This window comes from Mustela lutreola, chromosome 1 (assembly GCF_030435805.1).
Source record: "Mustela lutreola isolate mMusLut2 chromosome 1, mMusLut2.pri, whole genome shotgun sequence".
NCBI lineage: Eukaryota > Metazoa > Chordata > Mammalia > Carnivora > Mustelidae > Mustela > Mustela lutreola.
This window is the reverse complement of record NC_081290.1, coordinates 201,078,948-201,105,856: the sequence shown is the minus strand read 5'-3', so window position 1 is coordinate 201,105,856 and position 26,909 is coordinate 201,078,948.

Below are 26,909 nucleotides of genomic sequence, written 5' to 3'. Positions count from 1 at the left end.
AGAAGCCAGGCACCATTCCGTTCTGCATTTTTCCTGTTGGGAACATTCACCAAGTACATCTCATCAGTGGCACAGGAAAATATATTTCCCTGGAAACCAAAAGTCACACAATAGTCCTCACCCTCAAAAGCCCCATGGGGTGGAGAAATCCCCATTATAATTAAAATCCGATTATTCTGCTTTTATGTCACCTCCTTTTGCTGTAAATGAGGGCCAGTCCAGCTGTCAGAGCACAAAAAGACATAGATACAATGTGGTCTGTCAACCACTTATGTTTCTCTTTTATGAAATCAACTTTTATAACTTTGCAGTCAGCCCACTGACAGACTGTAAAACTTGGCTTATTGGAAACAGATTCATCAACCATGAGACATCACTTGTCAGAGACTGATCCAGTCTTCCTGGAGATGGGTCCATCCTCAGAGAAGACACCATTGGGAATGAGAGCCAGAGTTTCATCGAAAAATGTGTAGACACCTGTCCTGAGTCACCCCAGCCATCACACCTTGTGGAAAACACACACGCTGAGCCCTCTTAGAATTTGTGAGATATTTATTGGTTATGTACCAGGGTTATGGCTGCCTATGAATCTTATTCCAGTAGGATTCATTGTCCACAAATCCAGCCAAATATTACTTTCAAAAGCATTTCTAGTCTATTTGTGGCAACAGAAATGTCTCCTCTTTTGGGAACCCACAATGTTGGCAACAGGGGCCAGTTTCCACTTCAAAGGAAGTGTGTTCAAAGCAGATGCCCCTTTGGACTAGAGTAACAGTAGGAGTGGTCTGACATGCCTAGTTTTCATGCATATTCAATTACTCGTGCTCTGTCTTACCTTCACTGCATGCTCAGAAGCAACCTCTGACCCCAAATTGGTCTGCTTCTGCACAAATGGGACTTTGGAGCCAAAGACAGAAAGAGCTTGAAGAGTCTCCCTTTTACCACAGCTTTGTTCTCTTTTAGGGACTGACTTACCTTGTACATGACTCTCTTCCCTCAATATCCAGAGGCTCAGCTGCAGAGAAGAAGCAATGATGCAGGCACTACTGGAAAACACATCTCCATGGCAACCCTGGAGTTACCTCATCCAACAGCGTTCAGATGTTACTGACCACAGAAGCATTTTTTTTAATGTACAGAAAGCATCAGCTATGTCTACATAGCCAAGAGGTTTTTATGTTTTGTTTTGTTTTGTTTTGTTTTTTCCTTTTGGTTTGCTTTTGATGTTATATCACTCCATTCATATCTCTTGGGATAACATCATATATTGGGGGAGAATTTTGCATGTAGACAGCATTTTTCCCTGTGCCTCTGTCTCAGCACATGTACATTTCTTTCCTACAAAAAAAAGAGGGATTCTTCTAAGGAGACAGTGTCATTATTCATCTCTGCTCTAGTTGCCAAAGAGATTTTTTTTTAATGTTTTGAATCCAGAATTTATGTTTTCTCACAGCTTCAGCAGGATCCAGCCCATTCAACATGTGATCAGGATTGTTCACCGAAAACCAGGTGCTTGGGGTCAAAGTGGGAGTGACTGCTGCCATGATGACCCTTGACCCTACAGACTGGAATCATTAACTCAAGAACACACGCGGTTAGCACTTCTCCACTTTATTCAGCCTGCTGGTGGTTAGCATTATTGGGAATGATGTCTCTTGTCCCCAAAGAGCTAACTTAATTGTTGCGAAGCATTAGAGAAAAAAGATGCTGTTTCTCTATGCCAGTGGCTCTCAACACGCGGAGAGGAGGCGTTTTATCCCCCAGGAACATTTGGCAATGTCTGGAAACCTTCTTGGTTGCCGCAAATGGGAGATGGTATCTCATGGGTAGAAGATGGGATGCTGTTAAACATCCTCCAAAGTAGAAGATATTTGCAAACGACATATCAGATAAAGGACTAGTGTCCAGAATCTATAAAGAACTTAGCAAACTCAACACCCAAAGAACAAATAATCCAATCAAAAAATGGGCAGAGTATGTGCTTTGGTGAGTGCTGTGAAGTGTGTAAACCTGGTGATTCACAGACCTGTACCCCTGGGGATAAAAATATATGTTTATAAAAAATAAAAAAATTAATTTAAAAAAATGGGCAGAGGACATGAACAGACATTTCTGCAAAGAAGACATCCAGATGGCCAACAGACACATGAAAAAGTGCTCCATATCACTCGGCATCAGGGAAATACAAATCAAAACCACAATAAGATATCACTTCACACCAGTTAGAATGGCTAAAATCAACAAGTCAGGAAATGACAGATGCTGGCGAGGATGCAAAGAAAGGGGAACCCTCCTACACTGTTGGTGGGAATGCAAGCTGGTGCAGCCACTCTGGAAAACAGCATGGAGGTTCCTCAAAATGTTGAAAATAGAACTGCCCTATGACCCAGCAATTGCACTATTGGGTATTTACCCTAAAGATACAAACATAGTGATCCAAAGGGGCACGTGCACCCGAATGTTTATAGCAGTAATGTCCACGATAGCCAAACTATGGAAAGAACCTAGATGTCCATCAACAGATGAATGGATCAAGAAGATGTGGTATATATACACAATGGAATACTATGCAGCCATCAAAAGAAATGAAATCTTGCCATTTGCGACAACATGGATGGAACTAGAGCGTATCATGCTTAGCGAAATAAGTCAAGCAGAGAAAGACAACTATCATATGATCTCCCTGATATGAGGAAGTGGTGATGCAACATAGGGGCTTAAGTGGGTAGGAGAAGAATCAATGAAACAAGATGGGATTGGGAGGGAGACAAACCATAAGTGACTCTTAATCTCACAAAACAAACTGAGGGTTGCTGGGGGGAGGGGGTTGGGAGAAGGGGGTGGGATTATGGACATTGGGGAGGGTATGTGCTTTGGTGAGTGCTGTGAAGTGTGTAAACCTGGAGATTCACAGACCTGTACCCCTGGGGATAAAAATATATGTTTATAAAAAATTAAAAATTAAAAAAAAAAAACATCCTCCAAAGCAAATAACCAGCCCCACTCCCCAATACTAAATGATCTAACTCAGAATGTAATTAGTGCTTAGACTGAGTAACTGTGCTCTACATAGTCAAACTGGAAACCCAGCAAGGTGTACATTCACAGCGCTTCAGATCTCTATTTTTATCAATGGGAGGCAAACAATGGGTTATTTATTAACTGCAAGCACATTCACTAGAGAACTCCAGTACATAGAAGTACTTTCTTGTGACTGCTAATCCCTTCTGGAAAGACTTTTCTTCTCTGAATTATGATCTCAGTCTACATTGTCTCACACTGCCTATTGTTAACATTCCTTTCTGCACAGTTCATATGAACATAAATCCTTCCTTTAAGGTCTAACCAATTAGGCTTAAAGAAAATAAAAGTAGATTCTTGATTTTAAAGCAATTTGCTCACTTCCAATTTCTCTCTATCTCTTTCCCTCTCTCTCTCTCCCCCTTTCTGGAAATCTCAGGACAGGTGGAGCCAGGAGAAAGGGTGGAGTGACCTTCAGGAACCCATCTCATGGCCACATCTGTAATCTGCTGTTCATGCTTAATTGCCATTTCTTTGCTATCACTAGACTTCTAGTCATACATCCTAGAATTATTACCTAAATGTGATTCATATGCTGCATAAATATGGCCAAATTTTTTGTTTTCCTCTGACGGAAATAGGAGGAAGCATGAGAGCAGCTTAGCTCCTGGGATCCACCAGTATAGAAAACAGCAACAGAGATCATGCTTAGACAAGTTCTCAGAGTCAGTCACACCAAATTCCACACTGGCCTTCTCACCAGGAATACTTTTCTTCCAAAGCACGAGTGGCTAAGTCATATCAAGGCAAACTTAGGTCAAAATTACAAATATGTAGGCCCTCTGAATGTTACACCCACTTGCTCACTGCCATGGAGGCAGATGATATAAGGCTAAGGGAAGAAACTTGCTTAGTGAGCTCTCACTCAAGACAGAGTGGGTTCGGCCAAGCTACCTGGTGGAGGGTTCCACCCAACAAGATGGCGATTCTCTGAAAAGTGCTACGGATTAGAGAGGGCAATCTAGAGTGTGTTGCAGGATTTCTGCTCCAGTTCCTCATAGTTGTTACATTTAAGAAAATGCTTAAGGTGTTAAAGCAAAGAAAGCATTTTAGAAGTTGATATAGATACATGGATAAGCATATAAACAGAAGAAGATGATCTCCAAAGTCTTCAGTAGCTTAATGCCACCTCACTAAGGAAATTAAAAAGAAAAAATAAGAAGAAAAGATCATATTTGTGTATCTTAAATTGTAAGGGATGCTCAAATTACCTCTGGGAATCCTACCACATAGGAAGCCGTATAGCATGCAACTCCTAGAATTCAGCAGTATCACACCTGAGATAAATAAGCAGCAGGTTCCATAGGGAGCCGGAAGCACAGCCTAATGATATTTGGAACAGAGTCTGGGCCTGCCAGACTCTCCCTCTCTGGATTCACCACAGTTCTCAAGGCAGAATTTGATTGGCTTATTTCATCCTTTGAGCAGAGGTTATTTCTTGGTCCCACTATGACCCCAGGAGTAATATGGATCTCACCCAGGCCCCCTTAGCCACTTCCTGCAGAAAGAATCTCCTGGGCCACTTTCTTTTGTGGGGAGCAGAACGTGAGGCAGGCCCAGGATGCTTCACGGACGTCCCTCCAAAGCAGGGTCCGGTTTAAGGTCTTCATCCATCAAGCTCCTCACTCTTAACCCGAATGGCTGTTCCTCCCATCAGTTGCTCTGCAGCCTAGATCTGGAAGAATAGAGCCACTTTTTAACAGAGGAAGAACCGTCTTTGCATCTGCTTGCACGGCCTGTCAGCAACTTTGCTGCACAAGGCCCAGAGGAGCTGAGCTGGCCCTTCTGTTATGGAAAGCCAGAAAATCCATACAGATGTTTTTCTGAAAGTTGTTCTGACCAGGGCTCAGGGAATTAGCCCTGCCTGGTATCACATAGCATGGGGGGAGGTAGGGAATTCTCTTTGGGGAGCAGGAAGTATATTACATGAAATCAAAATGTAAGTGTGTTCTTTTTGGATTAGAAAATATTTTTCCTTCTATTTTTCTTTATATAACCTTATCACTTAGCTTCCTTATTTCTTTTTCCTATGCCTTCCTTGGCTCCCAAGCCAGCACTGGGTCTGCAGGATAGACTCAGCTCACTGGGCAGCCCTAAACAGCATGGTTTTGTAGCCACTCTATACTTCAACCTCATCTAAGTTTCATTAGGGCCTTTCTAATCTCATTTTCTTTTCTTACTCCATCTGGATTATCAGATCTTAAAAGACCTCTGACTTACAACCCAGAGCGTGAGATGCATGACTTTGCTTGCTATCTGACTCCCTGTTCTTGTGATGCTCCACACGGGCCTCCCTCTCACACTCTCTCCTTCCATACCAGCACCTGTCTTCAGACAAGAAGACAAAGAAGACCCCCCACCCCTAGTGTTCATTTATGATCACAGAAGACATTTCATTTCATAATTTGAGATGAACTTTAAATGTATGCACACCCAAGAGAGGAATGCCAAACTAAACTCAAAGGAAGGCATGAATTGTGCACAGTCTCACCTTGAAACAGAGATTTCCTTTGTGTTTGTTTGCATGTCTGTTGGGTTTAGCATTGGACTTCTTGGGGATTGGGGATGAGGGGACGGAGTACAGAAAGACCAGAAAAGCACTGAACAACAATGGGGAATCAAACCTCATTTTCTTCACCATTTTGATTGTCTCCCCTGCTTAATTAAGCATCTTCCTTCCTCACGTTTTCCTGGTCATCTCATGAGTGAGCCAGACCTGAGCTGATATCGCTTGGCACAGGTAAATGCAGACTCTGAGATGGAGGTGGTTCTCTCCTTTGCCTTTCATGCATTCCCTATCCATTCTTTTTTTTTTTTAATTAAATTTAATTTTTTGTTAAAGGTTCCAAGATTCATTGTTTATGTACCACACCCAGTGCTCCATGCAATACATGCTTTCCTTAATACTAACCACGAGGGCCTCCCAACTCCCTCCATAAAACCCTCTTTGGTCCCATTTTGGCCAGGAGTTGTCCAAGGTCCGGATGGTAACCTAGGGAGTCAGATTTGGGAAAATTCACAATGTCACTCCAACCCTCCAATTTAATCTTCCAGCTTTAGCTTTTCCATGAAGGCTAAGGAGTGGCCAGTGAGATAAGAAGAAAACTAGGAGATAGGTTGCCTCAGAGGTCAGGTGTCTTTCAAGGAGTGGTCATTCTCAAAACGAATAAGCAAACAACAAAATATTATTCCTAAAACAGCTTTTGCTCTAGTGACAGCTCTTCCCATTCCGTTACCACGAAGGTCCTAGATGGTGTACCCACCTTTGAGCCCTCATGACTCCCACTCATCTCCTGGAATTGCTCTTCAAATGTCACCACCAACATTCTGATAATTAAATTCGGGAACATCTTGGTTTTCATCTGCCAGATGCAACAGCAGGACTTGATGAATTTGTTTGGTCTTTATTTTCTCCATTTTGTCACTCTCTTCATCCAGTCAGGGGCCAAACATGGTCTCTCCTCCTTCTTTTTTCCATTGGCCCCTTGGAAAGCAGGCAATTTGAGCCAGATTTCTACATTAGTTTATTTGCAACTTCTTAAAAATAGCGAAGCTCTCCTTTTGCTCACATGTCTGCTTTTTTGATGCTTGCACCATCTGCCCGTACTGCTTCCCGCTTGGTGTTCTCATTCAGGGAAGCCCTGGTCACTGCTCTTCAGTCTTTAAACCTGGTTCAGCAACATTCCCACTTCATTCCTGTCCTCCTTTTGTGAGTTAAATATACCTGAGAACCACCAATCCAACTCTGGTCTTTCTGATTTTTTCATGGTCTTCTTCTACCCACTGAAGTTTCTTCCATTTCACTTCAATCACACATAATGGTCACATTCTGGACCTTGCTGTGAACAGAATGACCACCTTCAAAATCATGAATACAAACACCCTACTCTGGGACACTATCTTCCAGCTTTCCCCTCATTTGATCACATACCCCCTGTGGCAAATACCTTTTGACTACACTGAAACCTCTAACCTGTGGACCCTACCACTCTCTGATCTACTTTCACCTCTGGTCTTCATTTCTCCCCATTTAGTTGTTTCTCAATGATGACCATTCTGATCTTTGGCACATAGTCTAACCCTAGAGGTGCAGAGCCTTCTGCTGTCAATACTAACCTCCTCTCAGCATCTCCCCTATGTATACTTAACCCCATACTCGCACACTCCATCTATCTTGAAACACTTTACATTAGGCATTTATGACACCTCCCATTTTTCTGAGTACCCTCTCTATGGATTCCTTTTGGGATTCTTTCTTTTTCTACCCAACATTTAAACTTAACTTCCCAAGGACTCAGACCTGGGATTCCTTCTCTTCTCTATTCACACCCTTTTCCTAGATGATGACATCCATCCTTAAGGCTTCAAACGTCATCTGTATAGTTATGATATCAAAGTTCATACCACAGCCCAGGATTTCCTGCACTCCAGGACCCAAGCTGCCCACTCGATGTTACTATTACTTTGTACAGTTATCACAAACATAACATGTTCAAAACTGAACTCTTGATTCCATATTATTCTCATCCAGTTGCTCAAGCCAGAAGCTTGAGAGTTATCAGCGACCTTTCCTTCTCTTTCATATATACAATATCACCAATTCTTAACAGTTCTACTTCCAAAAAACATCTTAGATATGTTGACTTTTCTCCATTTCCATGCCAATTCTCTAGTCCAAGCCTTAATTATTACTCAACTGGACTACTTCAAAAGTCTCCTAATTGGTTTCTTCATATGCACTCTTGTTTTCCTATAATCAATTCTCTTTACAGAAGTCAGTATTGTAGAGATCATTATGAAATAAAAAAATATATAGAGGCACCTGGGTGGCTCAGTGGGTTAAAGCCTCTGCCTTCAGCTCGGGTCATGATACCAGGGTCCTGGGACTCTCTGCTCAGCAGGGAGCTTGCCTCCCCGTCTCTCTCTGCCTACCTCTCTGCCTTCTTGTGATCTCTATCTGATAAATAATAAAATCTTTAAAATATATATATGTGTGTGTGTGTGTGTATCTTCCCTCAGTTCCTGACACAGAGCTTCTAAAATCCTTGTAATCCCAAGTTTTAGGGATGCTAAGAGCATCTTTTGTTCTAGTATTTGTTTTCTTTAACCCTGATGCCTGACAAAGAGCTCCTAAAACTCTTGTAGTTTCGTAAGTGACAGGAGCATGTTATATAGAGCTCCTAAATCCCTTAGAATTTCCTAGGTGATAGGACACCTTTTTTCCTAATGAGACAATTCTCTGTGGGCTCCTTGATAGAGGTTTGTCACAAGAAAGTCCAAACCTGATTAGAAGTTTGGAACTTTCAGCCTCACACTCCATCCTCTAGGTAAGGGAGAGGAGATCAAGATTGGCCTACACGGTGATAATAATCATGCCTACACGGTGAAACCGCCATAAAAATCCCTCCAGTACAGGTTCAGAGAGTTTTTGTGTTGGTGAACATATGGAGACCTAGGAGGTTGTCATGCCCAGAGAGGACATGGAAACTCTTGCCCCTTTCCCATCCTCATCCCATCCCCCTACCTCTTCATCTGTATTCTTTATCATATTCTTTTTTTTTTTTTTTAGATTTTTATTTATTTATTTGACAGAGAGAGATCACAAGTAGGCAGAGAGGCAGGCAGAGAGAGAGGAGGAAGCAGGCTCCCCGCTGAGCAGAGAGCCCGATGCGGGACTCGATCCCAGGACCCTGAGATCATGATCTGAGCCGAAGGCAGCGGCTTAACCCACTGAGCCACCCAGGCGCCCCATATTCTTTATCTTAAAAATTAATAAACATAGATGTTCCTTGAGTTCTGTGAGATTTTTCAGCAAATTATTAAGGAGAGGGTTTGGGGAACCCCCAATTCGTAGCCAAATCAAACAGAAGTGAAGGTAACCTGGGGACTTACTACTTTTGGTTGGCAAGTGAAATGGGGAAGTCTTGTGGGACAAGCCTTTAGCTGGGGTTGGGAGGGGTCTTCATAAAAACTGGTTAGTGTCATATTGAGTTAAATTGTAAGACACCCAGTTACCAGTTAATATCTGGAGAGTTAGAGAATTTGTTGCACCCCAATCTGATGTCAAAGTGCTGAAGAGTAGAGTGGAAAAGAAAAACAGGTGTTTTTCCTTTTAATTATAAATCAGATTATATAACTCATCTGCTTAAAAATTTTATTATGGTCCCAAAGGCCCGGCATGATTAAGCCCCAATTCACACTTAATCTTATCCCAGGCTACTCTCCCTTTTAATTACTGTGCTCAACTCTGCTGTCCTTCTTCCCACTCCTGAAATATTCTGTGCTCCTTCTTGGCATGGACCTTGGCACATGAGATCTCTTGCCCTTCATTAGTGCCTCTCATCCTTCTTTTCTCAGCCCAAATATAATTTCATCAGAGAAGCCATCTAGTCAGATCTTGCAGTGGTAAATAATCTATCAGCATGTAGAATTAATAACAATTTAACTATGAATTACTTAATGACAAGAACTCTATTTCTTGCTCTCTCCTATTCTCCCTTGTTTCTCCCCTTGTCTCCCCTTAGCAGACACTCAACAATTTACTGAATAAATGCATAAAGCACTTTATAATTAGATATATTTGTTTAATTATTTAATGTCTCTTTCTACACTGTTAGTTCATGTAGTCAAGAACCATGAGTATCTTACTCACCACTATATACCCTGGAAATTACTACAATATCTGGAACATAATAGAATCTCCATATTCATTAAATGAATGAATGGGTGAATATTCCACAATAATAAAAGAATTCTTAAAAATACATTTGAGGGGCACCTGAGTGACTCAGATGGTTGAGCAGCCAACCCTTGGTTTGAGCTAAGGTCATGATCTTGGAGTCATGAAGTCCAGCCCATGTCCATGTTCCATGGGGAGTCTGCTTGGGATTCTCTCCCTTCCCCTCTGCCCCTCCCCCCACTCATGTGCCCATGCAGGAACATGCTCTCTCAAATAAATAATTAAATAAAATCTTTAAAAAAATACATATGGTAAGGATAGAAAACCCAACAAAAATATAAGCAAAGTGTGTAAACAGCAAATTCAGACAAGAAACGTACAAATATACAAAAAGATGTTTATTTTCATAATAATAAATAGGAATTTTAAGACATTCCACTTTTTGCCTATCATATTGGCAAAGGATTACAAGGTTGAATAGCAGTCAATGCTGGTGACAGATGAAGAAATAGGAATTCAGTGAGAGTGTGAACTGGTGCAACATTTTGCCCGATATTTTATAGCATATATTAAAATTTAAAGGTGCATACTTCATAACTTCATAACCCCAAAATGCCATTTTCTCTCTAGACTACTCCATGAATGAATAGGTGAAAATATATTTAGTGCAATAGTATGTCTAATATAAATATTCAATGGGAATGAATGGGATATAAAAATAGGATATTGACACAAGGGAATACTGTGCAACCACTAATAAAATGAAGTAGATCTGTTGGCATTAATGTGAAGATGTCTAAACTACATCACTCAGTTTTAAAAATTTGTGTTGCAAAATAGGATGAATTATATATATAAATGTAAATGTATATAACCAACAGTTCACATTGATTTCTAGAATAGGGATAGAATTATGGAGGAATTTCAAACTTTAAATTATGTTTGTATTCTTGTATGAATATGAGTATATATCACCTTTATACTCAGAATATATATAAATAATTTGTAAAAAGATCATGTAATAATTTTTCAGCTAAAATACAAGATCAAGGGGTGCCTGGGTGGCTCAGTGGGTTAAAACTTCTGCCTTCGGCTCAGGTCATGATCCCAGGGTCCAGCCTTCGGCTCAGGTCATGATCCCATGAGCCCCACATCAAGCTCTCTGCTCAACAGAGAGCCTGCTTCCCCCCTTTCTCTGCCTGCCTCTCTGCCTACTTGTGATCTCTGTCAAATAAATAAATAAAATATTTTTAAAAATAATAAAAAAAAGAATACAAGATCAAGAGTGTTTTCTAATAATTGCTTTAACATAGGGTTCAGGTAGAAGCTAATACAGGAGTTCCATAATTTGCAAATTCTATAGTAGGGAATTATCCAAAATAATGAAACACACTCACTGATATAAACTGCCTTTTCAGCTAACCTTTAAGTCAGAGTACCTTTTTTTCCCATGAGATTCAAAATACAACTTGCTCCCTAGGAAGATCCCTGGGAAGAATCTAATCACTTAATACCACCTGCAGTGACAATGTTCACAAAGGTGTAACTGTTGCTAAGACAACAACAGGATGCCATGGGTCCTGATAACAATAAACTGCAAAGAAGCAGTGGCTTTCTGTGGACAAAAGAGTGTCCAAGAGAATATCTGTGTGTCCCTAGGGAAGATGAACCAATGTTTTGTTGGCCAAGAGGATATTATCTAAAAAGGCAAATTGTTGATGTTTCAGCATCCTTCCATTTCATTCTAGTTCTGCCTGGTCCCTAATTCTTGGCTTTGTCTCACAAATTCTCCCCCAACGCGCATGCACACACACACACACACACACACACACACACACACACACTTTTGGGATTTATTTCCAATCTTTGGATTTATCAACTAATCTGGGTTTCCCCTGTGTGGCCCCTTGGGACTCTATGATAACTGTTGCCTCAGACTTACCATTTGGCTCTTTCTGTTCTTAATCACTTGAGGGAAATCCTCATTTCTAGTTCAAGAAGTCTGAATCCTGCCATTTCCCAGCTTGTTCATCCCCAGGTGCCTACCCTATTTCCCTGTGGTGGTTCAGAGAGAGGAAATAAACATTTCTTCAAAATTATCTGCCGAGGGGGGGCCTGGGGGTTCAGTTGGTTAACTGTCTGCCTTCAGCTCAGGTCATGATCCCAGGGTCCTAGGATGGAGCCTCGGTCAAGCTCCCTGCTCAGCAGGAAGTCTGCTTTTCCCTCTTCCTGCCCCCTGCTCATGCTCTGCCTATATAAAATAAATAAATAAAATTAAAAAAAAAAAACAACCTTGCCCTATAATCAGAGGAATATCCATGAATCCCAATGAATTTGCAATACAAATCATTTCTGCTATAGTGTGTATGCACTGTCTATAGTTTTTATGCAAAGCTATATAAAATAGCCAATATGTGGGTTGTACCTGATATAAATATAAAACATGACATAAGTATAAATAGTATTAGTTATAAACAAAGTTACCTTCACAGTGGTTGCACCAGAGCTCCCCTTGGGTAGAGAATTATCTTTCAGAAGACAAAAACTTCCTTTTTAAAAAAGTTTACTTGTTTATGTATTTATTTAAGTGATCTCTACACCCAATTCAGGGCTCAAACTCACAACCCCAGGATCAAGAGTTGCACATTCCTCCACTGGAGACAACCAGGCACCCTGAGAGGGACAAAACTTTTCTAAATTTCCTTTGGTTAAGTGCTAACATACCAGAGAAAGATAAAAGGTGCTCCCTGTATCTTTGGGGTAAATACCCAAAGGGAAGATGAATCATGAGAGACTATGGACTCTGAAAAACAATCTGAGGGGTGTGAAGGGGCGGGGGTGGGGTGGAAGGTTGGGGTACCAGGTGGTGGGTATTATAGAGGGCACGGATTGCATGGAGCACTGGGTGTGGTGAAAAAAATAATGAATACTGTTATGCTGAAAATAAATAAGTTAATTAAAAAAAAAAAGGTGCTCCCTGTGAAATGAGAATTTGTAGTTTTTGTTCTCAAACGGAAAGGAAAGATAGGAGCCAAGAAGATGGCAAAGTTTTGTGTTAGGATGAGAGCCAGTGAAATTTCCAGAGGACAGTATGGCTAAAGTACATTTTAAGAATGGTGAGCTCCACTCTTCTGCTTGAGGTTGTATTTCTATTCTATACATCCAATTTAATAGCCTTTCTCCTTAGCCTTCAAAATGTTCAGAAATGTCTTCCATGCTTACTTTTATTTTTTTTTTATAAGTGGGGGAGTTTAGGGTCTATTTGATCACAGAATAAATAGAGCTTTATGAGCTATAAATGAAGACAAAACCATAAGCAGGAAAGGTGTCACCCAGGAAGCAGAAGAGACCTTAAGCAAACAAACTCCACTCTGCTCCGTCCCCAGAAATTCAGAGAAATATTGGGGAGAACTTTGGAAATCCATAGAAAATGGAATTGGGAAGTTCCTGTAGTTTTGCTCAATCTCAAGACAGGTTGGGAGGCCTTAACTGGCCCCTAGAAATAAAAAGCAGAATGCAAAATCAGATATGGATACAATGTACCCATCTGACATATTACAGCTTTCATATGCATATTATATATTACATATCATATTACAGCTTTCATATGCATAGATATAAAGAATATTAATATACATATCAAAGGGGGGATGGAGTGTCCTGAAGAATAAGTGCCCATGATTGGATAATTATGGCTGAATAAAGCGCCTTCAGCCTTCCTTTCCAGTCCCCCCAGAATGTATTTCTTTAAGTGTAGAACAGTACTGGAGAAATGAAGAATTTAAAAAAAAGAACTAACATAAAGGAATAAAGGAATTTTGTAAATCACAGCTAAATATAAAGTAGTGTAGACAGGATCTAATGCTATGAAGTTAGCCAAATCCAATTAATAGGAGGGAGAAAAATATACCAATTTCGAGGCAGTTGAATTTGAAAGAATATATTAGTAGTAAGGTATTCCAATTACACTTAGAAAAAATGTACTTATTTAACTATTGTATTTAATGCCTTTGTTTTAAGGTAGAGAAAAGTTCTAGGACCTATGTGTTATGTGCAAAGTTGTAATAGTGCATGAATTGACTGGTTCAGCCCTGCTTCCATCAGTTACTCAACCCCTGATAGAAATTCCAGAAGGATAAACCTGACCAGTCATCTTCACGCTTTACCAATTAATATTCTCCCCTCAGTCAGATCATCTTAATTCTGATATAAAACAGAGAAAGAGAAAACTGAGAAAGGCCCAAATAAATATCCCTTGTAAGCAAGATCCCTAGAAATTTGGAGTATAGGATAGAAGGCTCTGTAGCTTTCTTTTTTAAAAAGCATCACTTGTCTTTACCACTTTCATCCCAATCCTCTTTCCAAAAAGACCCTGGTATGTGTTTCACGTATGTCCTATGCCCCTAAACCAATACCTCTCTAATCAGGCCTCATGATGGTATGAAAGCAGTTTGCCAACCAATACAAAGAGAGAAGGGCTCTGGTGGAAACCAAATCTTAAATAGGACTCATTCAGCAACCCCAAGCAATTTTTAGTGACAGACGTGTGCCAGAAGTCTTTGAGAAAATTTCATCTCCCTCAGCATCTGCTAGAGTTTGAGGAGGTTGAGTCAAAACGTGGTGGTTTAAGCTGGCTGAGCACTGGAAGCACAAGAAGTAGAAAGGATTCTATTCTATGTGTCTAAAGGACATGGATCTACTCACTGGCAGCTTTCTGACCAGATATAAATCACCTTCATCTATGAGATGACAGCATTGAATTCAAGGAAATAATAGTGTGTATGCATGGCTCTGGATAAGTGTTTCACATTCAGTATATTTCCTCTGCACCACAGTCCCATGTGGTATGCACACTATCTCCATTCTATAGATGAGTCCTAAAATCCCACTTACACTAATATATTTAGACTCTAGATAATTGTGTCATATCCATCTGGATTCTTATTTTCTTTTGCAAAGTTACTTGAATTTATTTTTGAAAGGGTTTATTATTGGCATTTCTAAAATGAAAAGAAGTAATTACCCCCATGGATTCAGGAAATAAGATTGCTAATTTGGATGTTTGAACGGTTTCTGATTATGCTGATGAGCCCTGTAATCTTCCTAAATTCAACAGTAATTCATTTCTCTGCTTTTCTCTTGCTATAGAGACTTGATTCACTGGCACCCTTGACAGAGACCATTTTAGATCTCATTACACTACATTCCACAGATGCATCTCAGGATCATTTCAGACAGGGGAGTTCGCAGTGATGACATCTAAGCAGGAGATGATGGGAAGGGGCTTCTTCCCACCTCTGAAGTCCCACTCAACACAGGTATTTATGTTGGCCTTTCCCAGAATTATGGAAGGCTTACTTCTGAGTCAAGTGCAGCTGACCGGAATCTTTAATTGGGAGTTGGTCTTGGCTGGCCTGCTCTGATCCTGTGGAATTTCCAATAGGTGTGATGTGGGGAATAAACAGTCTGAACAAAATGAGAAAAGCCCAGGGATGAAATTGTCTTTGCTCAAAGTTTAAGAGATTTATTTTGAAGTACCTGCAGTTTAGAATAATGAGAAACACTTCAGCCTCAGACTCCTTTCCAGCCCAGGTCAGTAGAAATCCTGGGGATTCCACTTGAAAGGTGATAAAGATTCTCAGAAACTTATCCTTGGGAAAGTCATAGAAAAAAACAACCACAAAACTTCCAGTCATCTCTATCTGTGAGTCCACTGAAAATCCCCAGGTAAATAAGTATATGACCATTTAACTTCCCAGATTAAACAACAACTATGACAATCTCTACAAGACACTGGGGCAGTGAGGTAAAAGGGGAAAAATAGGGCCAACCAACCCTTTTGTTTTGTCTATATGATGCCAATCAATGTTTCATTTATCCAAGGTTTGCCTTTGAGGAACTGAGAGCCTTGACTTCCAGCCACAGCTCTGCCACTTACTAGCTGTTAGATTTGGGGAATATCAATCACCTATTTCTCTGGCTTCAGTTTCTATACCTATAAATAGATTGAAATCCTAACAGTTGTAGCAAAACCAATTCTATAAAATACACAGTTTGTTGTGTTTGGATTATTTTTGTTTGTTTGCTTGGTTTTTTTTGTCATGGAGATAACCTGCTGCTCAATTACCCTTAGCAATTTTCCCTAAGGATTTACACTGAGGGCCAGTTTCCCTTCTTCAAATGTTCTGGGAAGAGAATCTGTGTGGGAAATTATAATGCAGTCTGTGGGTTTCAGGGCATCTTCACCTTGGAACATTCTTGGAGCTAAAATCTCAGGTTCTGAAAGCTTGGAGGAGAGCTGAATGAATTGTAAACAAGAGTCACTTAAATTGGTATTCTTTGAACAAAGAAACATGAAATGGTTTCCAGGCATTGACAGTTTTAAGGAAATTAATCTTCAGATTCTCAAGCTACAGATGAATTCTGATCTGTATTCTTTCTGCCTACGAATATACCTACCTTCTGTAATTCTCATTTCTCAACTGTTCATTTTTCCAACCACACTTTTCATCCTTTTAGAAATTCCATGTGCCTCTCACTCATCCTGAAGCTTACTAGGGTGTGTTGCTTGCTAGGTGTGAAAATCTCCCGAGCACCACACAGAGACAGTTCTAGAATACATCTCTCCTGGAGAGTCCACCAACTCAGAAATAAAGGAAATGTCCTTAGACATTCCTGGAGTGGAGGCATCTACTTCTTCCAGGCAACAAGGTCAGGCAAAGGCTATTTATGCCTATGTAAGAATCAGACTCATAAGTAAGATGATTGTCATACTGTTGCAGGAAAATTTATTTGAGTTCAAAAATGAAGCCAGAATTTTTCTGACAGCAATAGTCTGATATAGCTATTGCTCTGATGAGGGTTGGCCACAAGGCTATGTGCTGGATATTGTCCACAAGGAGCTAAGGCTGTTCAGATAGGAAATTTTGATGAACATATCTTAGAGCACATGATAAAATAATAGCCTACATTTAAAAAATGTGTATTTTCAAAGGTCTATTGAAATTATTAATATTTCCTCTTTTGAATCCTTTTCAGAAAATATATAGGTAAACAAGAAGCCAAAGTGAAAGAGGAACATGAATAACTAATTGACATCCTAAGGAGCCTTGATAATAACCTTTCTGGTATTCTACCCCCAAATTAAAAGGAAAAAAAATCCTTTGCAAAGGCAATCAGCTTTCTACTGTGTTGCTATCATCAACATAATACCAAAAGCTTTGATTATAGATCAACATTATTTTTGCAAACAATCCAGATAGAATTCAAAGAATTGAGTGACACTGATACCCAAAACTCTTTCCATTCTTATCTATGCATTTATATGAACAAGATTTCTCAAAACTTACATCTATGATGAAAGCCATATTGGCTTAAAAAAACTTTAAAAACAAATATTCAATTTATGTACTTATTTTTGCTTAGGTATATGATAGGATGGTTTTAAAAGACTTTTAGGCCAAAAAAATATATTTGAATAAAACTACATTGGGAAGTGGAGTAGAAACAAAAGTTCAAGGAGAAAACAGAAGTTTGTAAAATTCCACTGTTAAAGAAGAGTTTGTGATATCATGAAAAATCTTAAATGCAAACTTAAAAGTGTGGGATATTTAAAAATTTTACAGATTAAGAATGATCTTTAAAAAATGATCTTAAGAGGGAGGAGTCAAGATGGTGGAGAAGTAGCAGGCTGAGACTACTTCAGCTAGCATGAGATCAGCTAGATAGCTTATCTAAAGATTGCAAACACCTACAAATCCATCGGCAGATCGAAGAGAAGAAGAACAGCAATTCTGGAAACAGAAAAACAACCACTTTCTGAAAGGTAGGACTAGCAGAGAAGTGAATCCAAAGCGACGGAAAGATAGACCCCTGGGGGAGGAGCCAGCTCCCGGCAAACGGCAGAGCAACAGAGCACAAAATCAGGACTTTTAAAAGTCTGTTCCACTGAGGGACATTGCTCCAGAGGCTAAACCGGGGCGAAGCCCACATGGGGTCAGCGTGGCCTCAGGTCCTGCAGGGTCACAGAAGGATCGTGGGTGTCTGAGTGTTGCAGAGCTTACAGATCTTAGAACAGGGAAGCCGGCTAGAGACAGAGCCGACAGTGAGCTCACTCAAGGTGTTACCTTGAACCGGTCGCAGGCTCGGTGAGCTCAGAGCGCGGCTGGAGGTCAGGCAGATGGGAGTTACTGGGCGCTGTTCTCTGAGGGTGCACTGAGGAGTGGGGCCCTGGGCTCTGAGCTCCTCTGGGCCAGAGACCAGGAGGCCGCCATTTTCATTCCCATCCTCTGGAACTCTATGGAAAGTGCTCGGGGAACAAAAGCTCCTGAAAGCAAACCCGAAGGGATTTCTCAGCCCAGCCCCTGGTAAGGGCGGTGCAATTCCGCCTGGGGCAAAGACACTTGAGAATCACTACACCAGGCCCCTCCCCCAGAAGATCAACAAGAAATCCAGCCAAGACCAAGTTCACCTACCAAGGAGTGCGGTGTCAATACCAAGGAGAGCAGCAGAATTCCAGAGGAGGAGAAAGCAAAGCACAGAACTCATGGCTTTCTCCCTATGATTCTTTAGTCTTGCAGTTAATTTAATTCTTTTTTCTTTTTCATTTTTTTCTCTTCTTCTGCTAAATTTTTTTTAACTTTCACCCGTTTCTTTTTTAACGTTTTTTAACTAGTTTATCTAATATATATATATTTTTCTTTTTTATACTTTTCTTTATTCGTTTTCTTTTTTTAATTCTTTTCTTTCTTTTTTTCTTTTTTCTGTTTCGTTCTGAACCTCTTTTTATCCCTTTCTCCCCCCTCACAATTTGGGATCTCTTCTCATTTGGTTAAAGCATATTTTCCTGGGGTTGTTGCCACCCTTTTAGTATTTTACTTGCTCCTTCATATACTCTTATCTGGACAAAATGACAAGATGGAAAAATTAACCACAAAAAGAACAAGAGACAGTACTGAAGGCTAGGGACCTAATCAATATAGACATTGGTAATATGTCAGATCTAGAGTTCAGAATGACAATTCTCATGGTCCTAGCCGGGCTCAAAAAAGGCATGGAAGATATTAGAGAAACCCTCTCGGGAGATATAAAAGCCCTTTCTGGGGAAATATAAGAACTAAAATCTAACCAAGTTGAAATCAAAAAAGCTATTAATGAGGTGCAATCAAAAATGGAGGCTCTCACTGCTAGGATAAATGAGGCAGAAGAAAGAATTAGTGATATAGAAGACCAAATGACAGAGAATAAAGAAGCTGAGCAAAAGAGGGACAAACAGCTACTGGACCACGAGGGGAGAATTCGAGAGATAAGTGACACCATACGATGAAACATTAGAATAATTGAGATTCCAGAAGAAGAAGAAAAAGAGAGGGGAGCAGAAGGTTTACTGGAGAAAATTATTGGGGAGAATTTCCCCAATATGGCAAAGGGAATGAGCATAAAAATTCAGGAGGTGCAGAGAATGCCCCTCAAAATCAATAAGAATAGGCCTACACCCCGTCACCTAATAGTAAAATTTAAAAGTCTTAGTGACAAGAGAAAATCCTGAAAGCAGCCCAGGAAAAGAAGTCTGTAACATACAATGGTAAAAATATTAGATTGGCAGAAGGCTTATCTACAGAGACCTGGCAGGACAGAAAGAGCTGGCATGATATTTTCAGAGCACTAAACGAGAAAAACATGCAGCCAAGAATACTATATCCAGCTAGGCTATCATTGAAAATAGAAAGAGAGATTAAAAGCTTCCAGGACAAACAAAAACTGAAAGAATTTGCAAACACCAAACCAGCTCTACAGGAAATATTTAAAGGGGTCCTCTAAGCAAAGAGAGAGCCTACAAGTGGTTGATCAGAAAGGAACAGAGACAATATACAGTAACAGTCACCTTACAGGCAATACAATGGCACTAAATTCATATCTCTCAATAGTTACCCTGAATGTTAATGGGCTAAATGCCCCAATCAAAAGACACAGGGTATCAGAATGGATAAAAAAACAAAACCCATCTATATGTTGCCTCCAAGAAACTCATTTTAAGCCCGAAGACACCTCCAGATTTAAAGTGAGGGGGTGGAAAAGAATTTACCATGCTAATGGACATCAGAAGAAAGCAGGAGTGGCAATCCTTATATCAGATTAATTAGATTTTAAGCCAAAAACTATAATAAGAGATGAGGAAGGACACTATATCATACTCAAAGGGTCTGTCCAGCAAGAAGATCTAACATTTTAAATATCTATGCCCCCAACGTGGGGGCAGCCAACTATATAAATCAATTAATAACAAAATCAAAGAAACACAGCAACAATAATACAATAATAGTAGGGGACTTTAACACTCCCCTCACTAAAATGGACAGATCTTCCAAGCAAAAGATCAACAAGGAAATAAAGGCCTTAAACGACACACTGGACCAGACGGACATCACAGATATTTTCAGAACATCTCATCCCAAAGCAATCGAATACACATTCTTCTCTAGTGCACATGGAACATTCTCCAGAATAGATCATATCCTCGGTCCTAAATCAGGCCTCAACCGGTATCAAAAGATTGGGATCATTCCCTGCATATTTTCAGACCACAATGCTCTGAAGCTAGAACTCAACCACAAGAGGAAGTTTGGAAAGAACCCAAATACATGGAGACTAAACAGCATCCTTCTAAAGAATGAATGGGTCAACCGGGAAATTAAAGAAGAATTGAAAAAAATCATGGAAACAAATGGTAACGAAAACACAATGGTTCAAAATCTGTAGGACACAACAAAGGCATTCCTGAGAAGAAAATATATAGCGGTACAAGCCTTTCTCAAAAAACAAGAAAGGTCTCAGGTACACAACCTAACCCTCACCTAAAGGAGCTGGAGAAAGAACATGAAAGAAACCCTAAACCCAGCAGGAGAAGAGAAATCACAAAGATCAGAGCAGAAATCCATGAAATAGAAACCAAAAAAACAATAGAACAAATCAAAGAAACTAGGAGCTGGTTCTTTGAAAGAATTAATAAAATTGGTAAACCCCTGGCCCGACTTATCAAAAAGAAAAGAGAAAGGACCCAAATAAATAAAATCCTGAATGAAAGGGGAGAGATCACAACTAACACCAAAGAAATACAAACAATTATAAGAACATACTATGAGCAACTCTACACCAACAAATTTGACAATATGGAAGAAATGGATGCATTCCTAGAAACATATAAACTACCACAACTGAACCAGGAAGAAATAGAAAGCCTGAACAGACCCATAACCAGTAAGGAGATTGAAACAGTCATTAAAAATCTCCAAACAAAAGCTCAGGGCCAGATGGCTTCTCGGGGGAATTCTACCAAACATTTAAAGAAGAACTAATTCTTATTCTCCTGAAACTGTTTCAAAAAATAGAAATGGAAGGAAAACTTCCAAACTCATTTTATGAGGCCAGCATCACCTTGATCCCAAAACCAGACAAGGATCCCATCAAAAAAGAGATCTATAGACCAATATCCTTGATGAACACGGATGCAAAAATTCTCACCAAAATATTAGCCAATAGGATTCAACAGTACATTAAAAGGATCATTCACCACGACCAAGTGGGATTTATTCCAGGGCTGCAAGGTTGGTTCAACATCCGCAAATCAGTCAATGTGATACAACACATCAATAAAAGTAAGAACAAGAACCATATGATACTCTCAATAGATGCTGAAAAAGCATTTGACAAAGTACAACATCCCTTCCTGATCAAAACTCTTCAAAGTGTAGGGATAGAGGGCACATACCTCAATATCATCAAAGCCATCTATGAAAAACCCACCGCAAATATCATTCTCAATGGAGAAAAACTGAAAGCTTTTCCGCTAAGGTCAGGAACACGGCAGGGATGTCCATTATCACCACTGCTATTCAACATCGTACTAGAGGTCCTAGCCTCAGCAATCAGACAACAAAAGGAAATTAAAGGCATCCAAATCGGCAAAGAAGAAGTCAAATTATCACTCTTCGCAGATGATATGATACTCTATGTGGAAAACCCAAAAGACTCCACTCCAAAACTGCTAGAACTTATACAGGAATTCAGTAAAGTGTCAGGATATAAAATCAATGCACAGAAATCAGTTGCATTTCTCTACACCAACAGCAAGACAGAAGAAAGAGATATTAAGGAGTCAATCCCATTTACAATTGCATCCAAAACCATAAGATACCTAGGAATAAACCTAACCAAAGAGACACAGAATCTATACTCAGAAAACTATAAAGTACTCATGAAAGAAATTGAGGAAGACACAAAGAAATGGAAAAATGTTCCATGCTCCTGGATTGGAAGAATAAATATTGTGAAAATGTCTATGCTACCTAAAGCAATCTACACATTTAATGCAATTCCTATCAAAGTACCATCCATCTTTTTCAAAGAAATGGAACAAATAATTCTAAAATTTATATGGAACCAGAAAAGACCTCGAATAGCCAAAGGGATATTGAAAAAGAAAGCCAACGTTGGTGGCATCACAATTCCGGACTTCAAGCTCTATTACAAAGCTGTCATCATCAAGACAGCATGGTACTGGCACAAAAACAGACACATAGATCAATGGAACAGAATAGAGAGCCCAGAAATAGACCCTCAACTCTATGGTCAACTAATCTTCGACAAAGCAGGAAAGAATGTCCAATGGAAAAAAGACAGCCTTTTCAATAAATGGTGCTGGGAAAATTGGACAGCCACATGCAGAAAAATGAAATTGGACCATTTCCTTACACCACACACAAAAATAGACTCAAAATGGATGAAGGACCTCAATGTACGAAAGGAATCCATCAAAATCCTTGAGGAGAACACGGGCAGCAACCTCTTCGACCTCTGCCGCAGCAACATCTTCCTAGGAACAACGCAAAAGGCAAGGGAAGCAAGGGAAAAAATGAACTACTGGGATTTCATCAAGATCAAAAGCTTTTGCACAGCAAAGGAAACAGTTAACAAAATCAAAAGACAACTGACAGAATGGGAGAAGATATTTGCAAACGACATATCAGATAAAGGACTAGTGTCCAGAATCTATAAAGAACTTAGCAAACTCAACACCCAAAGAACAAATAATCCAATCAAGAAATGGGCAGAAGACATGAACAGACATTTCTGCAAAGAAGACATCCAGATGGCCAACAGACACATGAAAAAGTGCTCCATATCACTTGGCATCAGGGAAATACAAATCAAAACCACAATGAGATATCACCTCACACCAGTCAGAATGGCTAAAATCAACAAGTCAGGAAATGACAGATGCTGGCGAGGATGCGGAGAAAGGGGAACCCTCCTACACTGTTGGTGGGAATGCAAGCTGGTGCAGCCACTCTGGAAAACAGCATGGAGGTTCCTCAAAATGTTGAAAATAGAGCTGCCCTATGACCCAGCAATTGCACTATTGGGTATTTACCCTAAAGATACAAATGTAGTGATCCAAAGGGACACATGCACCCGAATGTTTATAGCAGCAATGTCCACAATAGCCAAACTATGGAAAGAACCTAGATGTCCATCAACAGATGAATGGATCAAGAAGATGTGGTATATATACACAATGGAATACTATGCAGCCATCAAAAGAAATGAAATCTTGCCATTTGCAACAACATGGATGGAACTAGAGCGTATCATGCTTAGCGAAATAAGTCAAGCAGAGAAAGACAACTATCATATGATCTCCCTGATATGAGGAAGTGGTGATGCAACATGGAGGCTTAAGTGGGTAGAAGAATAAATGAAACAAGATGGGATTGGGAGGGAGACAAACTATAAGTGACTCTTAATCTCACAAAACAAACTGAGGGTTGCCGGGGGGAGGGGGTTGGGGAGAAGGGGGTGGGATTATGGACATTGGGGAGGGTATGTGATTTGGTGAGTGCTGTGAAGTGTGTAAACCTGGTGATTCACAGACCTGGGGATAAAAATATATGTATATAAAAAATATATGTTTATAAAAAATAAAAAAAAAAAAAAAATGTAAAAAAAAAAAAAAAAAAAAAAAAAAGTAAATTTCAAAAGATTTAATTCTATATAATGAAAATTAAAGAAAGAAAGAAGATAGGAATCAGAAGATAACACCTTATTATTTTGGAAAGTTCTGAAAGTCAGAGGTTAATTTATATATTAAACTAATGTTCTAATGAAGAAAAAAATGTAGTCCTTAATTCAAATGTATAGGTAAAAAGTGATCAGATTTATTTAAACTACTTTGAATTCTTATCACATGAGATCTTAATATCTCTTAAGTGCAGAAAGAAAAGCTCTTTAATTAAACTAGTCCATAATATCAAAAAACAAGTAAAAAGCACATTTAAAGTACATTTTAGCAGATTAAATGATTGGAGGAGTTGCTGTTAGATTGTTCAGATAATATTTACATTTTCAATGAAAGCTGCAATGTATTTTATAGTACATCATATGTTCAGTGATGTCATTAAAAAGATCTGATCATCAAAAAAAAAAAAAAAAAAAAAAAAAATAAAGGCATCCAAATCAGCAAAGAAGAACTCTATCACTCTTCGTAGATGATATGATACTATATGTGGAAAACCCAAAAGACTCCACTCCAAAACTGCTAGAACTTGTACAGGAATTCAGTAAAGTGTCAGGATATAAAATCAATGCACAGAAAACAGTTGCATTTCTCTACACCAACAACAAGACAGAAGAAAGAGAAATTAAGGAGTCAATCCCATTTACAATTGTACGTAAAAAATGATCTTAAGTATTTGAACTGATATATTTGAAGATCACTCTATTGCTCATCTATTATTGAGTGTTCGTTCAGTCAGTTTGAAAATATAGACTTGTTACTCAAACTTTTAAGTTCCAGATGGGAAAGTTAAATCCCAGAGAGACTATGTGACTTGCCTAAGGACACACAGCAACACCAGCAGGTCCTATCAGGGCGCTCTTCAGACATTCTCTCACCCCAGGGTCTTGAAACATGTTATCCCCATGCCACTACTCATCCTTCAGCTCACTTCTTCGACCCATTCATCTCCATCAGCCCCCAAGATTGGGTGAAATGCTGTCCCAACACGTTCTTACTGTCTGTGCTTCTCCATAGCAAACTCCTCCAACTACCCTGTCATGACATATTTACTTGTTTACAGCCCTCTAGACTGTAAGCCTTATGAAGCAAGAACTACTTACACACTGCTTACCATTGTGATTGTGTGCCTACTGCAGAGTTGGCCTCTTGAAGCACTAAAAATATTTGTTAAATGAATGAACCAATCAAATCATGGATTTTTTTTTTTTTTTTTTGGTCCAACTGAAGATCTTACCTGAGCCTCCTATGGAGGACAACTGTTTTGGAATTACAAGATTCATTTCCATTATCCAGAGAGAGTAATTACTTTATTCTTGTGATGGTTTCAGATTCTTTCATGAATGCTTCATGAACAGGCCAACAAAGGTTAAGAAAGATGCACAGAAGCTTTAAGGAGGCAACTCTTCTCCCCTCCCAGCAACCCAAGCATGTTTCAGGTTTGTCCTCAGCTGGCCAGACCCTGAGGGCTCTCCTTCCACGAGGAGTCTGCTGGTAAAGCCCATGCCAGAGCACTGGGCCTTCTGGAAGTCACAGAGCACATGTGTCCAAATGGGCCTGTGTCCACAACAGTGGGGCATCCTTACACTCTTTCAGGTAAAAGGTCCCAACAAGTTTTAAGCCTATTTATTTTGAGTCTTACTGGGCTTATGGCCTAACAAGAATCAGTAGGAATCTGAAAGAGAGGAAAACTCTAGAATTAGAAAAAAAAAAAATCAATATCCTTATTATTTGTTTTGCTTTCATTTTAATTGCACTTTTTTTTTTTATTAATTACATTTCCTTCCACACAGGCTCCTAGCTTAAATATCTTCACCCAAGTCACCTCATTGGTGATTTGGCTACATCTTAGAACCCAGGTCTCTTTTTGTATAATTAGCTAATGTCAGAGGCCCTGGAAATGTGATCACATCAGAGAGAAATGCACACTTAGGAATATTAGAATCTCAGAGAGACAGAATCTCCTCCCTTGGCCTGCTGCAGGGCCTTTGCACACATGAATTCCTCTGTTCTGAATGCTCTCCACAACCTGTAACTTATTCTGGTCTCATCTTGGAGAATTCAGCTCATGTTTACTTTGGACCAAGTCAGGTCCCCATTACTTTCTCTCAGAACAGATTCCACTTCTTCCTCAGACCTCAGGATTGTCGTTAAATAGTTAATTAGGTATTTATTCTTGAGGATCTGCCTCCCTCCTTTGGAATGTCAATTCCAGAAAAACAGAGACTACTAATTCTACAGGCTGACCATGGCATCTCAAGCATACTGCTCCATTCTATACATAGTAGATGCTCAAAAAATATTTATGGCATAAATGCAGTTTATTTCCTTTTAAGTTCACCTTTTGAAATATTTTCAAAATCTTATTCTCCCTTTAAGGCCAAAGTCAAATATCATCTCCTCACTAAAGACTTTTTGACACACATTTAAATTAATCACTTGCTCCTTTCTTTTCCTGTAGCATGTTATATTTAAGACATAATAGCATTTAATTGAGTCATATGAAATTGCTGTTTTTTAATAGACCAAAACTGTTGAATATCTGCAATTTCATGTGATTAAGTATGTTTGTGCTTTCAACTCTCTTGCTAATATGTGAATTCCTTGAAAACAAGAATTGTAGTTGCTTACCCCCAATATCTGAAATATCTAACATGGGCCCCAGTACACAGCAGATGCTTAATAAATGTTGGTTATAAGAATGCCTGAGTTACTGACTAATCATTCCTTTGGTTCCATGCTGATTTCCAAACTGACCTTTATGCACTGGACCCTTCTAAATATTGGGCACTCCCTGATGACAAAATGTCTTTATGAACTTTTATTAATTTTTATGAAAAAAATCTTTTTTTTTAATGTTTCCAATTGGACACCTTCACTCAGAGTCAAGGAATTCATTCCCTGCTTACAGAAACCACAAGCCATGGAAAGCTGAGATTATTGCTTGTTGAGAGAAATAACATCAAGATGGATGAGATCAGTCTAATGACTCAGGTTATGCCTGCCAAGGGGACTGTGAAATTCCATGAAACACCCCCACCTTCCTCCACCCACCCAAACAGCCAGACCCCTCTAGTT